Genomic DNA, 17,263 nt, shown 5'->3' with positions numbered 1-17,263 from the left:
TTTTCTTCTGCCTACTGCCTGCAACACTGCTTTGTTCCCGGGTCCAGTAGCCCCACCAATTGCTTGACTGTTCAACCAGTACCCGGTACCCACCAGAACGTGCCACTAGCTTATCATGAGTTCATGGACAGTTTTGACAAGAAGAAGGCCGATGTCCTCCCACTTCACCAGCCGTATGCTTGCCTGATAGAACTACTCCCTGGTGCATATTCCCTCTGTCAGAAATTGAGCTGGAAACCTTATGGCTATACATTAACGAAAATCTGGAAAAGGGGTTCATCCTTCCTTCCTCCTCTCCTGCTGGGGCTGGCATATTCTTTGTTGAAAAGAAGGATGGCACACTGAGACCATGTTTGGACTACTGGGAACTTAACAAAATTACCATAAATAACTGGTATCCACTTCCTCTCATCCCTGAACTTTTTCAAAGGTCTCGAACCGTCCTGATCTTCACCAAATTAGATATACGAGGCGCCTACAACCTTTTTCATATCCGAAAGGGAGACAAATGGAAAACGGCATTTAGAACTAAATTCGAACACCTTGAATATCTCATCATGCCGTTCGGATTGTGTAATGCTCCAGCCACATTCCAACACTTTGTGATCGTCTACTTTGATGACATCCTCATCTTTTCCGCCACTCTGGAACTCCACAGAACTCATGTAAAGAAGGGACTTTCAACCCTAAGGAAGCACGGCCTATACGTTAAGGCGGAAAAGTGTGATTTTGAAAGGATGTCTATCCAGTTTCTGGGTCTTATTATTTCCACAGATAGAATTGCAGTGGATCCGCAAAACGTGAAGGCAATCTTGGAGTGCCCAACCCCTTCAGACAAGAAAGGCATCCAACAGTTTGTGGGCTTTGACAATTTTTACTGGAGATTTGTGAAGGGCTTCTCTGCCATCATCGCGCCCATTACCCAGTTGACCTGCCAGCAAGCCCGGTTCGAGTGGTCTCAAGGAGCTTAGGCAGTCTTCCATAAGCTAAAAGGTCTGTTTATCTCTATAGCAGTACTGCAGAATCTAGACCCGGCCTTGCCTTATGTGTTGGAGGTGGATGTCTCAGAGGTGGCCACAGGGGCAAGCTTGTCTCAACGCCAGGGGCTTAAAGCCCTACTCCATCCTGTTGCTTTCTCCTCTCGGAAAATGAGTCCCCCAGAAAGAAATTATGATTTGGGTGATCAGGAACTATTGGCCAATAAGTCTTCCTTGGAAGAGTGGAGGCGTTTGCTGGAAGGTGCCGCCCATCCCATTATGATTTTTATGGATCATAAGAACCTGGAATACCTTAGAACCGCTAAACGGTTAAGATCACGGCAAGCCCGATGGGCCTTGTTCTTTTCCAGATTAAATTTCCACATTACTTACCGGCCAGGCTCCAAGAATGGGAAGGCGGAGGCTCTCTCCCGAATGTTCCTGGATACTCCTGAAGCAGTGGAACCAAGTACTATTCTATCAGCACAAAAGTTTTTGCTTATTCAACCTGATTTGAAGACATTAATAAAGCAAGCCTCCATCCAGTGTACTGAATCAGAGGTGTCTTCTTTAAAAAGTCAAGATGGGTTTCTGTGGCACCAGGACAAGATATTTGTTCCTCATTAAGTCAGACTTCAGGTCCTAAAGACTTTTCATGACCACCAACTGGCTGGGCATTTTGGGATACAGAAGGCCTCTGAACTTGTCCAGCGCTCCTTTTGGTGGCCTAGTTTAAGACAGGATTGCAAAAGGTATGTCAGCTCCTGTATTACTTGTCAGTGCAACAAGGGGTCCAATGCCAAGTCCTGGGGTCTGTTGAGACCACTACCAATCCCTGAGCAGCCCTGAAAAAACTTGTCTTACCATAAAAACCTTTTCTCTGATGTTCATTGACGGACACAGCTTCATATCTTCATTAGACGGATGGGTTATGCTGCGCTTCATAGGAGTAGGACACTAGACGGAAATGGGTTAACAAAAGATAACAAAGCCTGACTACGCCTATGGGGCAGTCCCAGGTGGTAGACTCCCACTTCCTGCTCTAGGATCTCAGTTTTGTAACAAGCAGCATCAGAAGAATACATAACCCAACTCCACAGAGGGGTGGGTGCTGTGTTGGTCAATGAACATCAGAGAAAAGGATTTTACGGTAAGACAAAAATCCAGTTTTCTCTTTCGTTCACTGACAGACACAGCTTCATATCATCATTAGACGGATGGGACGTCCCAAAGCAGTATCAGTATGAGGGGCGGGAAAAACACAGCTATAGACATATTCCCAAAAGAAAGGGCTAAACTTAGCCAACCAGGTAAACCAGGAGCTCTACCATGAACAACTGGAGCTCACTTACCAGAAAAAAAACACCCTCAAGAGGCAGAGGACTCTGCTACAGCGGTCTGCAAAACTTTGCAGCCAAAGGCAGCATCAGCAGATACAAAAACATCCACCTTGCAGAACTTGGTGAACGTGTGTACAGACACTCAGGTGGACGCATTGAAAACTTGGACCACTGATGACAGAAGGCCCAGGAGGCACTAAGCGCCCTTGTGGAATGCGCCCTAACAGGTAAAGGAAGGACCTGACCCTAAATTGAATAGGCCTGCACCACCATTTGCCTGATCCATCTGGGAATGGTCGCCACAGATGCAGCCTGCCCCTTAAGAGGGCCATCTGTGAGGATAAACAAGAAATCTGATTTCTGAATAGACTCAGTCGCCATCAATTAAACCCTGATGGCTCAAACCACAACCAAAGAATGCAAAGCAACCTCTTTCAGATGATTTGGCTTAGGACATAACGAAGGCAACACAATGTCTTTATTTAAGTGGAAACCCGAAACAACCTTAGGAAGGAACGATTGACAGGGACGTAGCAACACTTTGTCCCTGTGAACCACCAGGTAAGGCTACCAACAGGACAACGCAGTCAGTATAGAGCCCCTGCGTGCAGAAGTTAAAGCTACCAAGAAAGCCACTTTCTGTGACAAGGTAAGCAAAGGAATTTCACAAATATTCTAAAAGGTCGGTCTTTGAAGGAACGACAGTACCAGGTTAAGGTCCTACAGAGGCAACAGGGGCCGCATCAGTGGGGCCAGATGGCAAACCCCCTGCATGAAGGTGTAAACCAAGGAATTCGCAGCCAACGGCATTTGGAAGAAGATAGCCAAAGCTGAAATCTGGCCCTTAATGGTACCCAGAGCCAAACGCTGATCTACACCTCTTTGGAGAAACTCCATTAGACATGATACCAAAAAGGAACGTGGGGGGGGGGGGGTCCCCCCTAGACTCACACCAAGTAATATATGATTTCCAAACTCAATGGTAAATCTTCAGAGAAGTATATTTCCTAGCTTTTAACAGAGTAGGAATCACTGATTCCTACAACCCCCCTCTCCTTCTTCAACACCTGGCTTTCAATAGCCAGGCCGTTAAAGCCAGCGACCTTAAAGCAGGATGGAAGAACAGCTCTTGAGACAGAAGATCTTCTCTGAGAGGAAGCCACCAAGGGGCCTCGGGTACCAGTCTTACCAGGCCCACATACCAGGACCGACTAGGCCAGTCTGGAGTCACCAGAATCACTGGAATCCCTTCTGCCTTGATTCTGAGCAAAAGTCTCGGGAGAAGTTGTATTGGAGGAAAAGCATAAATCAGACAATATCGATCCCAGGGGACCACCAGAGCGTCTGCCAGAGGATCGCGAGACCTTGCAACAAATCTCGGAACCTTCCAGTTAAGCCGAGAGGCCAACGTCCACATTGGGGTCCCCCACCAGAGACATAGTTGTTGAAACACTTCCTGGTGACTGGACCATTCACCTGGGCACAGAGCTTGATGACTGGTGTAGTCTGCCTGCCAATTTTCCACCCCTGGAGTGTGCACAGCAGAGAGCGCTGGAACAAAGCGTTCTGCCCACCTTAGAATACTGGCCACTTCTTTGCCTGCTAGGGCACGTCTTGTGCCCCCTTGGTGATTGATATATGCCACGGCTGTGGCATTGTCCGATTAAATCCTCACCAAACACCCATGCAGACGATCCACCCACTGGGACAGGCATAACCTGATCGCTCGAATTTCCAGGATGGTGATTAGCAGACTGGACTCCTCCCTGGACCAGAACCCCTGGGCTGTTGCCGAGCCCAGGACCCCTCCCCACCCAGACAGGCTGGCATCCTTGGTAACAACTGTCCAGAACAGGGGGAGAAAGGATGCTCCTTGTCGAAGCACCGGGGAGTGGAGCCACCAAAGCAGAGATCCTCTTGCTCCCCTACTCAACAGGATCAACTTGTCTAGAGACTGGGGATCCTTGTCCCATTTGGTTAGAAACTCCTTTTGCAAGAGTCTGGTATGGAACTGGGCGAATGGAACAGCCTCGAAGGTGGAAACCATCAGGCCCATCACTTGCATGCAAGTTCTGAGAGACAACCGACGGTTGGACAACAGGAGCCGAATCGCATGTTGCAATTTTAAGAGTGTTGTTTCCGGGAGTAACACCCGGGCTGAGGCTGATTCCAGAGTCAGCCCCAGGAAGTCAAACTTGGTGGACGGAATCAAGCCTGACTTTTGAAAATTCAGCTGAACTCCTGCAGAGTTCTCACGGTGAAGTCTAGTTCCTCCTGCAGGACAGATGACAATTCCGCCCTCAGAATAAGATCGTCCAGGTACCCCAGTACCGAAATGCCCCGCTGTCTGAGCAAGGCTAGCACCGGAGCCAACACCTTTGTGAATACCCGCGGAGCAGAAGCGAGACCAAAGGGCAATGCCACAAACTGATAGTGCTCCTCACCTTTGGCAAAATGTAGAAAACGATGATGCCCGATGTAGATTGAGACATGAAGGTAAGCGTCCTTGATGTCGATGGAGGCTAGAAAGTCTCCTTGATGAAGAGAAGCCACAACCGCACGGATGGATTCCATTCCGAATTTCTGAACCTTCACAAAGTGGTTCAGGGCCTTGAGATCCAGGATTGGGCGAACCTTGCCCTCCATTCTTGGTACTGTGAAGAGATTTGAATAAAACCCCTGAAACTGTTTTGACTGTGGAACTATTACCCCTTGTGACAAAAAATCCTGTACCGCTCCCAGAAGGCCTTGAAGCCGATTGGCGGACAGACGCAGATTGGAGGGGAAGAACCTCGCCGGGGGCAAGGATTGAAATACGATCTTGTAACCTGACCGAATAAACTCGAGTGCCCACTTGTCCTGGATAAACGAGTTCCTTGGGTCTGGAAAGAACTGAAGATGTCCCCCCACCCTTATAATGGGTGAAGGCGCCCTTCAGGCAGAGGAGGGCTTGTCCGCGGGGCCGGAAGAACCTGCCTTGGATTTACCACCCCGGGTCTCTTGGAACCCCCTGAGAAAAGGCGAAAAGATTTTGACCCTTTGTCCTGCGACCCCGCGGGATAAAAAGGCCGCTTGTGAGCCGGGAAAACAGGACCACGCTTGCGGCGAGGCTTTCTAATCTTAGAAACCTGGCAAGGTGCTGTTGCTCCCCGTGAACCTCTTAATGATCTCTTCCATGGAGGCTCCAAACAGAAGGTCTCCTAGAAAAGGAAGATCCATTAGAACCTTTTTGGAGGCTTGGTCCGCCGACCAACATTTCAACCAGATCATGCGGCATCACCGCCATCGACGCTCTGCATGCCAACGGAGCCGCATCCAAGGATGCATCACCCCTGTGTCAACTGGTCCACCAACTCCACCATTTCATGAGGGTGCTGATCCTCTTTCAAATCCTGGAGTAAAAGTTTTGACCACTCCGTTAGGGTCCGAGAGACCAAGGTTATGGCGAACACCGGTCTTAGGATAGAACCAGCCACGGTAAAGAGATGGCGGTCCAGGGATTCAGCCTTTCAATCCGCTTGATCTTTAAAGGACGGAGCGTCCTCTACTGGTCGTAACGTAACTTTTTTCAGCCTAGAAACCTTGGAGACTGATACCATCAGTTACCGTCAGTTTCTTCAAAAGAGACTCTTCAAAAGAATACCTCCTGGCAAAACGCTTAGGTATCCCTGCTATACGTTTTGGAGACCCCCACTGACTAGTGACAACCTCATCAAAAGGGAAACACCTTAGTCACCCTGGAAGGCCTGCGGGTGCCAAATTGCACCAGAGAAGCTGGCGAAGCATCCGCTGCGTCCTCAATTTTTAACGTTTCCCACACTGACGCGATCAGTGCTTCTACCAGCGCTTTCTCATGCGCTGAGTTGGAGGTGGAATCATCCTCACTATCTGAGCACTCGAGGTGCGTGGATGCAGACCCCGAGGGGTGGCTTGCGTCCGCCATTTCAGCTTTAGAGTCTGAGGAGGTAGGTGAAGGCGGAGGGTGCTTTTTTCCATGCCTTTTCTACAAGACCAGATCCACTTTAGCCTCTAATGACTGTAGGACCGCTGTCATGGCCCCCTTGGCCGAGTGGGACCCCGAGGATCCCCCTCCCTGAGAGTGGGTCCAGTGGTGAGATGCGTTCTGCAGGCTCCATGTACCGTGGTGCCACAGTGACCCAAAAAAACAGGGAAGAAAAAACACCTATGTATATATGTCAAATATATATCTTTAAGACCATATACAATAAGCAGTAGGCACCCCACAGTACTGATACTCGTGCGACTACAAGTCCCAGCGCTACTGCATGTAAAGGAACAGGCCGGGAGATACCCCCAGGACTCACCACCACCACATTTCAGTTGAAATGGGAGAGAGAGAGAAAGAGCAGTAGCTGCAGCACGCCAATCCCAGAAAATAGGAAGCGGCAGTTGCGACACTAGAGGTCGCCACCCCCTCACTGCTCCGTGCGGCTACAAGAAAATGGCTGCTGCTGCTGTCTAAGCAGCCACCTCAAACATGGCCACCATTTCCAGGAACATGGCGGCCGAGCGACCGCACATGTTCCCACTGCAAACATGGTGGTGCCGCCTGAGGCATGCGAGCCAGCCAGGGAGCTCCCCAGCACCTCATTCAGGTATCTGGCCACTCACCGCACTGAGAAGACAGGATATTTAAGTTCTGACACCACCTCAATCCTGCACTATCACAGAGGTGATAGTGCAGAAGACAAAAAAACACATACCAACCAACCACCATCCTGGGGAACAACCCCTACAGAGGGAACCATCAGAGGGGGGAAGGGAGACTGGGGAAATGTGGGGGGGGGGGAGGACCCAGGAGACCTACCAACCCCAGAAGGACCCCGCAGACACCCCAGAATCCCGAGGGAGCGGGGGCACTACTCACCATACCTTAGGAGCCAGGCGGGGGTTCACTCCGAGCAGGTCACTTCCCTATCTCAGCATGGGGGGTACTGCGGCCCAGGGGAGCGCTGCGACTCTGGCTGCGACCACGTCATATGCGCCGAAGCAAGGTGTCCCACTCGCGGGCCAGTCCCTTCCGTGGGACCCTGGCGTGGCCGTCCTAGCGCAGAGTTAAGGTCTGCACGCACGCTGGCCAGATTGGGACGACTGTAAGGATTTAGGATATCCAGTGCATCACCCAGTCTGGTAGTTTTCACAGGAACGACTTGATTGCAGAAAAAGAAAACAATAAAAGGGAAAAACTCTGTATAAAAAGGAAAAAAAGTGCCAGGACCAGAGATCCCAACAAGAGGTCCTTACTTCTGACTAGACAGAAAAAAACTGAGATTCTAGAGCAGGAAGTGGGGGTATACCACCTAGGACTGCCCCATAGGCGTAGTTAAGCTTTGTTAACTTTTGTTAACCCTTTTCCGCCTAGTGTCCTACTCCTAGGAAGCGCAGCATAACCCATCCGTCTAATGAAGATATGAAGCTGTGTTCGTCAATGAACGAAAGAGAAATGATTTCTATGGACTTGCCCCCACTGAAGGGTTCACCACCATCTTGGTGGTAGTGCATCACCTTTCCAAGATAGCACACTTCCTGCCTATGATAGGTACAACCTCGGCTCTGGAGACAGCGAGTCTGTTCAAAAAGAAATAATCAGGTGGCATGGACTACCAGATAACATCGTGTCTGACAGAGGGGTGCAGTTCACCTCCAGATTCTGGAGAGATTTTTGCAGGACTTTGTCAATAGAAGTATGTCTATCTTCAGCTTACCACCCACATAGCAATGGTCAAACAGAAAGAACAAATCAGACCTTGAAACAACACTTACAGTGTTTCTGTACCTACTCTCAGGATGACTGGGTGTCCCTTCTCCCCTGTGCAGAATTTGCATACAATAATTCATTGCATGCTGCCACCAACCAGTCCCCATTCTGGGCAAATTATGGGTTACATCCCTCTTTTCTGCCAAACACTCTACCAGAAGCATCAGTTCCTGCAGTTCAAGATCGAATAAACTTTATTCAAACCAATTATCTGTCACTCCAGGGAGCTATGCAGAAAGCTTAAGAGGATCACAAGAGGTACTATGACAAGAACAGGAGAGGAAATCCTGTCTTTAAAGTTGGGGACAAGGTATGACTCTCTTCAGCGAACCTTAAACTCTCTTGTCTGCCCCGGAAGCTGGGCCCAAGATCTATTGGTCCTTTTGAGATTAAGAGAGAAATAAACCCGGTAGCTTTCGAACTGGCACTATCCAATTCCTATAAAATACATCCGGAATTCAATGTGTCACTGCTCAAGCCAGCTGTACCTAGTCCATTCCCTGGGAGAGAAGAGCTGCCCCCTCCTGCAGTCTCGGTGGAGGGTGAAACTGAGTTAAAAGTAGAGGCCATTATGGATTGCAGGAAAAGGGGTAGGCAAATTCAGTACCTCATCAAATGGAAGGGGTACTCCTCAGAATATAATTCTTGGAAGCCTGCAAGTAACGTGCATGCTTTAAGATTTCCACAACAGATATCCAGAAACACTGGCCTGTATGGGCACCTGGAGGCTGCCACTTGGGGGGGGGGGCACTGTCAGGGAAATGGGCATAGGAGAACTGGCAATGTTGCCAATATTATAAATGGACGCATCTGGTGCATCCCTGTGCGCCCTGGCGCAAGCCTGGCGAATGCGAAATGTGACAGATGCGGCAACTCTCTGGCCTATAAAAGACTGCTGCTGTATTACCTAGATTGCTGGATTGTTGTCAGCCTTCCCTGTGTTTCTGAGCCTTTGTGCATATCTCCTTGGATTTTCTGTTGTTGACCCAGTTTGCCCTTGACCTGTCTGATCTCTGCTCCTGGTTTTGACCCCCTGGCTTGTTCTACCAATTCTGCTACTGCTTGATCACCTGTATATGACCCCGGCTTGCAATACAGACTTGCTACCATTTGCCTGCTACTTATCTGCCCTCCTGTGTATGACCTTGGCTTGCTCTTGTTCCTTCTACTTGCCTCCACTACAGGCTTAACACCCCTGTGTACACCTTTGCCAAGTACTTCTGGAGCTCCTGAGAGACATCTGCCCGACTGCATCTGGCCTGTCCCAGCAGGAGCGGTGCAGGGAGTGGATCCGCTGTGTCAGTGAGGGAATGTCGTGGACCGTACCGGAGGATCGGTTCTAAGTAGTTACTGGTTTTCACCAGAGCCCGCCGCGGGATGGTCTTGCTGCGGCGGTAACTACCAGGTCGTGTTCTTCAGTAGCGGCTCAACCTCACTGACTGCTGAGATAGGCGTAGTACAAAAGAGACAGGCAGAGGTGTAGTCAGACGTAGCAAAGGTCAGGGCAGGCAGCACAGGTTCAGAGGCTGTAATCGTTAGCAAAGGGTTCGGCAACAGGCAAGGGAATACACCAATAACGCTTTCACTAGGGCACTGAGGCAACAAAGATCCAGCAAGGGCAGGAAGGGGCAGGTCACTTAAATAGGAAACAGAAAGGGAGGTTTGGGCCAGGCACCAATTACTGGTGCACTGGCCCATTAAATTTCAAACAGCCGGCACGCGCGCGCCCTATGCAGGGACAGAGTGTCGCGAGCGCTCCGGTCCAGGAGCAGGGACCAGAGCGCTCAGCGTTACAGTACCCCCCCCCTTTGGTCTCCCCCTCTTTTTGGTACCCAGAAACCTGAGGATGAGGTTGCGGTCCAAGATATTCTCCTCTGGCTCCCAGGATCTCTCTTCAGGACCGCAGCCCTCCCAGTCCACCAAAAAATATCTTCTCCCCCTGACCAATTTAGAGGCCAATATCTCCTGAACGGAGAAGACATCTGAGGTACCGGATAAAGGCGTGGGAGGAAGATTCTTAGGGGAAAAGCGATTAAAAACCACAGGCTTGAGGAGGGAGACATGAAAACAGTTGGGAATTTTAAGGTAGATGGAGTTGGTAACACACAGGATTGATCCTCTTCTTAACCTTGTAGGGTCCCAAGTGACGAGGACCAAGCTTGTAACTAGGAACCCTGAAACGAATGTACCTGGAGGAGAGCCAAACTCTGTCCCCAGGAACCAGGACAGGAGGAGGCCGACGTTTCTTGTCCGCTTGGATTTTCATGCGGGATGAGGCCTGTAAAAGGGACAGGCGCGTCTCACACCAGATGGTAGAAAAGTCTTGCACCAGATCATCCACTGCAGGTACACCGGAGGAGAAGGACAACGGCAGAGGAGGCAGAGGATGACGACCGTAAACCACGAAGACGGGAGACTTGTTGGTGGCGGAAGAGTCTTTGTGGTTATAGGAAAACTCCGGCCACGGGAGGAGGTCGACCCAATCGTCTTGACGGGAGGAAACAAAGTGGCGAAGGTAGTCGCCCAGGATTTGATTGACCCGCTCCACTTGTCCGTTGGTTTGGGGGTGGTATGAAGAAGAGAAATCCAGCTTGATTTTAAGCCGTCCACAAAGAGCCCTCCAGAATTTGGACACAAACTGGACTCCTCTATCGGAGACAATATGTGAAGGCAGGCCGTGTAACAGGAAGATGTGTCGGAGGAAATGCTTGGCCAACTGAGGCGCGGATGGTAAGGCTGGCAACGGGATGAAGTGCGCCATCTTTGAGAAGCGATCTATGACGACCTAAATTATAGTTTTCCCATGAGATGGTGGTAGGTCCGTAACGAAGTCCATCGCGATATTGGACCAAGGGGTCTCTGGTATGGGAAGTGGCTGGAGAAAGCCGGCGGGTCTTTGGCGAGGGGTTTTGTCTCTGGCACATACAGAGCAGGACTGCACAAATTCAGAGATGTCCTTCTCCAAGGATGGCCACCAATATCTCCTGGAGATAAGTTGTACAGTCTTTTGGACGCCAGGATGTCCTGCGAGAAGAATGTCCCCACTTAAGAACTTTTAGGCGAGGACGGGGAGAAACATAGGTTTTTCCGGGAGGGAGGTTACACAAGTCTACAGGTGCCACGGTGACCAGACATTCCGGGGGCACAATGTGCTGTGGCTTGACTTCCTCTCCTGTGACATCAGAAGAACGAGAGAGGGCATCGGCCCTGAAGTTCTTGCTCGCTGGACGAAAGTGGATCCGGAAGTTAAATCTGGCAAAAAATAGAGACCAGCGAGCTTGGCGGGGATTTAGTCTCTGAGCAGACTGGAGGTATGATAAATTTTTATGATCCGTGTAAATGTTCACGGGATGTACCGATCCTTCAAGTAAGTGCCGCCACTCTTCCAAGGCCAGCTTGATGGCGAGTAATTCTCTATCCCCAATCAAATAATTTCTTTCAGCGGGAGAGAAAGTCTTAGAGAAAAACCCGCAAGTAACCGACTTGCCTCTCGGAGTCTTTTGCATGAGCAAAGCACCAGCACCAACGGAGGAGGCGTCTACTTCCAGGTAGAACGGCTTAGTAGGATCCGGTCTGGATAGAACTGGGGCGGTGGCAAAGGCAGATTTAAGAGCGCAGAAGGCCTTCTCGGCCTGGGGAGGCCAAGATTTCGGGTTAGCCCCCTTCTTGGTTAGGGCTACAATTGGTGCCACAAGGGTGGAGTAATGCGGGATGAACTGTCTATAATAGTTTGCGAATCCGAGGAATCGCTGGATGGCCTTAAGGCCAGAGGGACGAGGCCAGTCCAGGATGGCAGACAGTTTGGCAGGATCCATTTGTAGTCCCTTAGCGGAAATGATGTAGCCCAGGAAGGGAAGACTGGTACGGTCGAACAAGCACTTTTCAAATTTAGCGCAGAGGCGGTTCTTCCTGAGACGGGAGAGTACTAAGCGGACATGAGCACGGTGTTGATCCAAGTTAGTAGAGAAGATGAGGATGTCATCCAAATACACCACAACACAGGTATAGAGCAAGTCTCGGAAAATGTCGTTAACGAACTCCTGGAACACCGCTGGAGCGTTACAGAGTCCAAAAGGCATGACTAAGTACTCAAAATGCCCGTCTCGGGTGTTAAAAGCCGTCTTCCACTCATTACCCTCTCGGATGCGAATAAGATTATAGGCCCCTCTGAGATCCAACTTGGTGAAGTACTTGGGGCCTTGTAACCGGTCAAAGAGTTCCGTAATCAGGGGAAGAGGATAACGGTTCTTTACAGTAATGCTGTTGAGACCCCGAAAGTCTATGCAAGGCCTAAGGGTGCCGTCCTTCTTAGCAACAAAGAAGAATCCTGCTCCGGCAGGAGAAGAGGATTTCCTTATAAACCCTCTCTGCAGGTTCTCCTGGATATACTCTGACATGGCTAGAGTCTCTGGGGGGGAGAGAGGATAGATTCTTCCCCTAGGCGGCATAGTGCCAGGTTGCAAGTCAATGGGGCAATCATATGGCCTATGTGGAGGCAACACCTCCTTGTTTTCTGCAAAAAACGTCTGAAAAATCTGCATATGGTTCAGGCAGACCGGGAGGAGGAGAAATAATAGGTGCAGACTTGCCTCGTACCGGCTTGAGACATCTGCCGAAACAAGCCGGACCCCAGCTTCGAACCTCTCTGGAGGTCCAATCCAGAACGGGACAATGGTGCTGGAGCCAGGGCAGACCCAAGAGGAGTTCTGAGGTGCAATGGGGTAACACAAAAAACTCCAATCGCTCGGAATGCAGGACTCCGATGTCCATCTGGAGGGGTTCTGTACGGAACTGCACCATGCAGTCGAGTCTCTCTCCATTAACTGTGGAGATGAAGATGGACTTCAGCAAACGAACCACAGGGATGTTGAACTTGTTCACCAGCGAGGCGTCAATGAAGTTACCGGCTGAACCGGAATCCAGAAAGGCAGAGGCAGCAAAGGAGATCTTGGCGGACACGGAAATCTGCACGGGTACAGTAAGGCGTGGAGAGGAGGTACTCACACCCAGCAACGCCTCTCCCACGTTGACTAGGTGCGGGCGTTTCCCTGACACGGTGGACGGAGAGGACAGTCCTTTAGAAAGTGCTCAGTACTGGCACAGTAAAAACAGAGGTTCTCGTCTCTACGGCGAGACCGATCCACCTGCATGGCTTCCTCGGCGGGAGGCCCAGAAGAGGGTTGCGGTGGATGCTGGAAGATAGGAGCCAGACGAGGAAAGCGTCTGGGACGAGCACTTCCCTTTTCCTGTAGCAGTTCCTCTCATCGCTCAGCAAAACGCAGGTCAATCCTGGTGGCCAAATGGATGAGGTCACTCAGGTTGGTAGGAACTTCACGTGCGGCCAGGACGTCCTTTATGGCGCTGGACAAGCCTTTCTTAAAGGTAGCACAGAGCGCCTCGTTATTCCAGGAGAGTTCCTAAGCAAGGGTGCGGAAACGGATAGCATAGTCTACGACAGAGGAACTCCCCTGGGACAAGTTCAATAACGCAGTCTCTGCTGAGGCAGCCCGGGCAGGCTCCTCAAAGGCACTCCGGAATTCCTGAAAGAAACTCTGGACACTTGCAATGGCAGGATCGTTGCGGTCTCAAAGAGGTGTAGCCCAGGCCAGGGCCTTCCCCGAAAGCAGGCTAACGACAAATGCCACCTTGGCTCGCTCCGGAGCATTGGGATAAGAATCCGCGGCACAACTTGGGATCACCGTCGTACTTGGCCGGCATAGACAGACAGACTCTATAAGTGGCGGCGGCCACAGGCTGCGGTGGTGAAGCAGGTGCAGGCGGAGGGTGCGGCTGCTGCTGTGCTGGAAGAAGCTGCTGCAGCATGGCGGTCAACTGTGTCAGCTGTTGACCTTGCTGGGCGATCTGCTGCGACTGCTGGGCCACAACTGCAGTAAGGTCCGCGACACTAGGCAGAGGCACATCAGCAGGATCCATGGCCGGATCTTACTGTCAGGATCCGGACTGGTAGCAGGAGCGGTGCAGGGAGTGGATCCGCTGTGTAAGTGAGGGAATGTCGTGGACCGTACCGGAGGATCAGGTTCTAAGTAGTTACTGGTTTTCACCAGAGCCCGCCGCAAGGCGGGATGGTCTTGTTGCGGCGGTAACTACCAGGTCGTGTCCTTCGGTAGCGGCTCAACCTCACTGACTGCTGAGATAGGCGTAGTACAAAAGGGACAGGCAGAGGCATAGTCAGACGTAGCAAAGGTCAGGTCAGGCAGCACAGGTTCAGAGGCAGTAATCGTTAGCAAAGGGTTCGGCAACAGGCAAGGGAATACACCAATAACACTTACACTAGGGCACTGAGGCAACAAAGATCCGGCAAGGGCAGGAAGGGACAGGTCACTTAAATAGGAAACAGAAAGGGAGGTTTGGGCCAGGCACCAATTACTGGTGCACTGGCCCTTTAAATTTCAAACAGCAGGGACGCGCGCACCAGGAACCACGTGAGCGGGGAGCGGAGGAGAGAGCCGGAGCGGGCACAGGTGAGTGGACCTGGGACGCGGGACGCGCGCGGGGACACCTCGCAGCGCGGACCGCGTCCCCGACGGATCCAGGGACAGAGTGTCGCGAGCGCTCCGGTCCAGGAGCAGGGACCGGAGCGCTCAGCGTTACACAGTTCTTCAGTGCTCTACTGGCAACCCGTGCTTCTTTGGGCACTGCACCTCCTGTACTATCTTCAGGGGTGTACTGCACTTAGTTGCAAGGGGAGCCCTCTCAGCATTTCGGTCCCTGACCAGGTACGTGACACAGAGTTTACTTCCTCTTTAACCAAAAACAGCCAACAATTTTGAAAAAAAAAAAAAAACTATATTTTTTACTTACAGCTATAAAACATATCCAACAAACTAATACAGTGATCAGTGCTAAAAATATGCACTGTCACTGTACTAATTACACTGGCTGGGAAGGTTTAACATCAGGGGCAATCAAAAGAATTAACTGTGTGCCTAGCCAGTGTTTAGTGTAGTGTGGGAGGTGCTTTTACTAGTAGAAGGCATGGATCGGTGTCCCTGCTTTGCAGAGACACAGGATCCATGCCTTCTGTACTGACAGAATGGCAATCTCCCTTGTTCATACATATGCCATTCTGTTTGTGCACCGAATGATCAGCGGGTGCCGGCAAACATCGAGTCCGCGGACCCCGCTGATCGACTACCGCTGTGTAATATCACAGCGGGAGCGGGTCGCTGGTGGCGTGAACCCACGCCCGATACTGGAAGTGCAGGATCATGTATATATACTAAATATAGTAAAGCTGCTATAGGGCAGTCGTCAACTGGTTTAAGGTCTAAAATTTGGGATTATGTGACTATGTATATAATAAATAGTCCTTATGCAAAGGACAATGGTATGTCTGTAAACATGGTTATGATGAGTTTCCTGAGCACCTGAACCACACAGTGAGGGTAGCATAACATAATGTGATGTCAAATGCAGTTTAAAGTCCATTCACATCAGATGTGGCTATTTCCATTGCAACCCCAATGTACAGACAAGGCCAAATCCGCTGTGATAAGTTCTGTGAAAAAAAGTAAACAATTTGACGTGCTGGGATTGGGGCATTGACACTGTCTAACAGTGCACACCAATGACCGTGCTTTCAGTGGGTCTCCCTGGAGCGAACAGGCCCTAACTGTTGTATCCTTGAGAAAGTGATTTTTTTTATAGGTTGCATTTTTTTCTGAAAAAAATCAAAACCTTCATCAATTTTAGCAATTCAAAAACAGACACAACAGACCAACTTTTTAAGATATCCCACAAATTTTCTTACTATTCAGTCTTTATATGACAAACATGACATATCAGAACAAAATGAAGGAAGATCTGAACAAAATAATAACAGACCAATAAAAACATTTTGTAGTTAAATATATATATATATATGTCTATACTGCTATCACCTCTCTGCAATGTTCAATAATGCACTTTTGTAAAAAATTTTCTCCATAGTGGTTGATAGGAATTAATTGGTTCTTGGTCAAAAGATAATTCATTTATTGCATATAAGGAAACTATCTACAACATATTTCGCTATAAAGATATGGTTTTAAAAACAAAAAAAAAGTTAATGAACTGACAACAGTTTGCTTGTATTGTAGCAAGATGAAAACAAAAATCAACAAGTTTTCAAAGATTTCCAGAATTTTTTATGGAGCTTATTAACAACGTTATTTAAATAAATAAAAATCTAACTGCACTGAAAATGTAATTTGGCTGTTTGACTATTTTTACCATGATTTTAAAACAAAAAGGTCTTTAAGAAAAAGGCCAACTCAAATTCCTAAACCATATATTCCGGCATATAATTAAAGTGAACCAGAATTTAGCAAAACCACTACCAGATATAAAATATGTATTCTAGTAGTGGCTCACCTGTGCAAAATTATTTCCCCATCCTTCTCTACGAGACTCAGGTTTCTTAGCATTGGGTACAGCCAACTATTCCCGAGTATGGCATTCTGATGAAACTGCCAGTGTGTCAATCGTGTCCATCACATTACAGAACTGCTCATGTTTTGTATTTTTGAATGACCTCAGAACGGTCACAAAGATGAGATCAACTTAGTTGTGCAAACCTGCACTATGCAGACATGCTCCCAGGTCAGAGGGATAGGCCAACCATGAGTAGGTGAACATACCGTTAACTTTTAGCTAAAAGTCCAAATTTGCATATTAATTATAATGAAGATATCTCTGTAGGGACTAACTGCTTTTGAGTTAAAAGGGATCCAAAGGATTCCTCTAGGGAAACCCAATATAAAGGCACCAAAATTATATTTAAAGGAATGGATCATTCTAAAGTGTCATAAGACATGTACAGAAGATATAGACAGCACAGGGATACCAGAAAACCAAGGCAGCCATTATGCAAATTAAACCAGCTACTGCTATCTAGGGCTAAGGACTCCCCCCTCCTAAGCTTGCTGTAATTGGCTCCTTGGGAAGCTTGTGACATATATAGGTACATCTAGGTGTCTTCTGCGCATGTATGTTAACAGTTTAGAATGTTAAAGTAAACATAAGTATACTTTAAGAGTAGAAACAAATCGGCTTCAGGGTACCATTTCAGATGCGCTTTTGCCATAGGATCACCAAGCAGCTGCAGGAAGCCACAATAGGTAGAAATAATTGTTATGGTGATTGCCAATATCTTTCTGTATGGTAAG

This window comes from Pelophylax lessonae (genome assembly GCF_965119305.1).
Source record: "Pelophylax lessonae genome assembly, chromosome: 3".
Taxonomy (NCBI): Eukaryota; Metazoa; Chordata; class Amphibia; order Anura; family Ranidae; genus Pelophylax; species Pelophylax lessonae.
This window is presented reverse-complemented; position numbering follows the sequence as displayed.